Source organism: Callorhinus ursinus, unplaced genomic scaffold (genome assembly GCF_003265705.2).
Source record: "Callorhinus ursinus isolate GAN/ISIS: 27379988/994484 unplaced genomic scaffold, GSC_fseal_2.0 scaffold42, whole genome shotgun sequence".
Taxonomy (NCBI): Eukaryota; Metazoa; Chordata; class Mammalia; order Carnivora; family Otariidae; genus Callorhinus; species Callorhinus ursinus.
The window spans coordinates 11,338,197-11,342,838 of record NW_027397104.1 but is presented as its reverse complement, the minus strand read 5'-3'; positions in this window follow the sequence as shown (position 1 = coordinate 11,342,838).

The window sequence follows — 4,642 nt, the reverse complement described above, 5'->3', positions numbered from 1 at the left end:
CTGAATGGGAGCCCACCTGTTGTCAGCTTTGGCTGCCTCCTTCTCTTCCTGCAGATGTGAGTACAGTTCGGTCTAAAGCCCACTTGCCTCTACCTCTGTGCAAACCACAGTCCATGTCACCCTCACCAGCCTAGGGCCTCTGATAGCTAAAGGAGCTGGGCACTCCAGCTCTGGGACCGTCCGGGCATGCGCAGATCTAGGGCCAGAGGGCATTGGCAGCCCGCCACCCCCACGCGTCCGCAGTTCGCGGGTGCCGACAGACATCTCAGGCGGCTCTCCTAGTGAATGAAATGGAATCCCACTGAAGCCTTCTGAGCACAAGTTGAACCCAAGAGAAAAAAACAGCACTTACGCCCTGAACCCAAGCAATACTAACGAGGACACAGTCTACAGCGGGTCCTCAGGCACCTTGGGCACCCCATCTGGACACTGCCCTGGAGAAAGAGCAAGATGCTCAGTCAAATCAGTGCACTTCACGGCAGTAGGGGGAATAAAAGAAACACACGTACTCTCACAGAAATATACAAAAACCCCTAGGTACTCACGCACATCCTCAGGGCTAGATGTTTCTCCTGGCCGCTGTGAAGCGTCTGCAGTTCGTCCCAACTGCAGAGATGCAGTTCATCTCTGTCCACCAGCATTTGCCTTGGAGAGCAGCCTCAGGGCATTACTGTTTCTGACCCGTCTATCAGCACCCTGTTACCTGTGACCCGGGAGCTGGCCCGGGAGCCCAAGCCCCTCCCCCACCGCGCCCCCCCCCCAATCAGGAAATCATCTCTCTTTTGCACACTGTGTAGGACATTCAGGGAAGGGCTGGGGCCAAGTCATGGTGGGTGGAGTCTGGGGTTTCCGAGGAAGGCAAACAGGGTGCAGTTGGAGCCCACAGGGTGTGGTATGTGACTTCGGGTGTGTGGGGGAGTAAGGGCAGGTCCCGGCGGAGGGGCAGGGAAAGGATGGCCTGGCATGTGTTGAGTGTCAAGGGTGGCTCAGAAAACAGCAGAATCTGGCTGGAGGGGAGGCAGCCACAACCACACTTCCCAGAGGAAGCCGCTTGCGGGAATCTCGGGAGATCTACAAGGCAGTAGGGGAGTCATGGGATGAGAAACACCTGGTGTATCCGTGCCAAAGGCTCCTCCTTCCAGAAGCGTCCATAAGGAGTTTGGCTCACACCACATATCACGAAATCCCCAATTCTCTGGACTTCTTGACCCCCTCTGTCAGTCACAGGGCAAAGGCATCTCACTCCAGCGGCCTGGCCAGATGCGGGGAACGTGCTCTGGCCCAAATGCTGTGTACCAGAGTGAACTGCACGTACATGGACTCCAAAACTATAGCCTTCTTGGAGCCCGAAGGGCCCAGGGCTAGGCTGGCTTCTGGCTTGGAACCCTGGGGCTCCAATCTGACTTCTGCTGAGGTCCAAGGCCTCAGCAACCAAAATGCATTTTATACTTAAAAAAATAGAAACGTTTTGGAAATCATTCATATAGCATATCACTCACCCATTTAAACTACAATTCAGTGATTTTTAATATACTCAAAAAGTTGTGCAACAATCATCACTGTCTAACTCCAGAAGAGTTTTCATATTTTATCACCTCAAAAAGAAACCCCATATATTGGCACTTTCCATTCCTCCCTCCCCTCAGCCTCTGGCAGCAACTAATTTACTTTCTGTTTTGATAGATTAATCTATTTTGAAAATTTCACGTAAAAGAAATCATACAGTAGATAGTCTTTTATGTCTGGCTTCTTATGCTTACTATAATGTTTTCAAGACTCTTCTGTGTTGTGCCATGTATCAGTACTTCATTCCTTTTATGGTTGAATAATATTCAGTTACCTGGGTATACCATGTTTGTTTATCCATTCATCAATTAATGGATATTTCAGTTGTTTCAACCTTTTGACTATCTTGAATAGTGCTGCTATAAATATTCATATACAAGTTATTGTGTGGACATATATCTGTTTTCAATTCTCTTGGTGATATACCTAGGAGAAGAATTGTTTTTTCATATGGATAACTCTATGTTTAATTTTTGAGGAACTACCAAACTGTTTTACAAAGTAGCTACACAATTATGCATTCCTGCTAGGTATGCATGTGGCTTCCAATTTCAACACATGCTTGCCAATGCTTGTTATTATACATCATTTTGATTATAGCTATTCTAGTGGATATGAAGCAGTGCCTCATTGTGGCTTCATTTGCATTTATCTGATAACTGATTTTATTGAATATCTTTTCATGTGCCTGTTGGACATTTATATATCTCCTTTGAAGAAATGTCTATTTAGACCCTTGCCCATTTTTAAATCAGGTATTTGTCTTTTTATCATTGAGTTGTGTTTTTTATATATTCTAGATAGAAATCCCCTGTTATATGATTTGCAAATATTTCTCCCATTCTATGGGTTGTCTTTTCACCTTCTTGACGTCTTCTTTTTTTTTTTTTTTAAAGATTTTATTTATTTGAGAGAGAGAGAATGAGAGAGAGAACACGAGAGGGGGGAGGGTCAGAGGGAGAAGCAGACTCCCTGGTGAGCAGGGAGCCTGATGTGGGGCTCGATCCCGGGACTCCAGGATCATGACCTGAGCCGAAGGCAGTCGCTTAACCAACTGAGCCACCCAGGCACCCCTTGACGTCTTCTTTTGAGAAAAACATTTTTAATATTCATGAAGTCTACTTATCTATTTTTCTTTGGTTTCTTATGCTTTTGATATCATATCTAAGAAAACATTGTCTGGTTCAGGATCACAAAGATTTACTCCTAAGCATTTTTTTCGAAGAGTTTTATAGTTTTAGTTCTTGAATTTAGGCCTGTAATATATATTGAGTTAATTTTTGTATGTAGTGTGAGGTAAGGGCTAATAATTTTCTTCAATTCTTTGGATATGGTTAAAAATTCTTTTAACATAGTTTTAATAGCCAATTTAAATTCTGTATCTAAGAAGTTCATAATACGGGCTTCCCAGGGACAGTTTCTATTGATTGCTTTTCCCCAATGTGTATTGGCTATATTTCCTTGTTTCTTTGAGCATCTTATGCTTTTTTGTTGAAAAGTAGACATTTAAAATAATATAATGTGGTAATTTTGGTTATTAGATTCCCTCTACCTTCAGGGTTTCTTGTTGTTGCTATTTGTTGCCATTTTTTGTTTGTTTGTGACTTTCCTGGAATAATTATGTAAAGTTTGTGTTCTTTGTTGTAGCTGACCACTGATGACTCCACTTGGTTAGCCTAGTGGTCAGCTCATGATTGGACAGAGATTTCTTTAAATGCTTTATATGGATATAGCTCCCAGCCTTTGCTGAGAACATGTCTTGTGTGTTCGAGCATGTCTTGAATGCTCCTGTAGGCAGCTTGTAACTCTGCCTTAGATGACTATAAGATCAGCCAGAGGTAAGATTAGTATGTTTTTAGGTCTTCCTGGATATGCACACAATCCTGCACATGAATGTGGCATTCTAGATTCCAATAATATATCAGAGTTTTTCAAAGCCCCTTTTGAGCATTTCATTCACCAGTTTTTCATTTTGAACTTTTTTGGTCATCCTCTTATTATCCCTAGCTGATACTGCCTCAGGAAACTACTACATTAAACAATTGCCACGTGAATTGACATTAAACATTGTTGATTATTTTCAACAAATGCCCTGGGGATAGGCCAATTTGCACAGAGTGCCCTCTGCATTAGGTTAAATAAAGACAAATCTAGAGAATGGTGCTTTTCAGGTTGCTATTAAACGGGTCAAATACTAACATTGTCTGGGCTTTTGGGGCTAAGTTCCAAACCCATTTTGCCCTCTCCAGTGTTGCTAGGCTCAAAGGCTTCACGGTTATGGTTACCATCATTGTGGAGCTTTTGGTTTTCAAGGCTACTGCAAGCCTGGGAAGAGGAAATGTGTTGAGGGCAAATTTAAATGCCACAAAATTTGCTTTTCTTATCAAGTTTCAGCTGTTTTTCCTGAATAAACACTCATTGGACTATTGCAAGTCTTAATTTCAGAGTTCTGAAAAAGTTGATTTCTTATCGTTTTTGCTACTGTTCTTTCTCATTGCTTTTATAGAGAGGCAGATTTTCAGAGGTTCTAAATGCCATTCTGGAAGTGCTCTGATGTGTTGAATGTGGATCTATTTTCTAATTTGGTGTTTTTGTTTTACTCTTAATTTTGAAAACAATTTAAAATACAGAGTAATACAAAGATTGCCGTAAAGAAACGTAAAAGACAATAATATACCTAGCTCTCATAATCTTTTTATCAGTGTTGTACTTTTTTGGAATTTATCAATAATACAAAATTGCCATGGTTTGATTATTTGACTGTTTCTGTCCTATGGAGTTTTCTACCTTAAGAAGTACTCAAAGTAATTGACAATCTGGATTCATGGCTAGGAGTGCAGGCTTTGTTTTATGAAAAACATGGGCTTAATCTTTTTTTCTTATATGTGTATGGCTTTAAAAATATTGTTAATATCTCTGACTTTCAATCATTTCATTTATAAAATAGAAATCATAATATATACCTCATAGAGTTATGTTGGAGATTGAATGACACAATGTATATAAAGCTTTTTCCTCAATAAATGGCACCTATTACTATTTAAAATTGAAACTGGTGGTTTAGATATAATTTCAT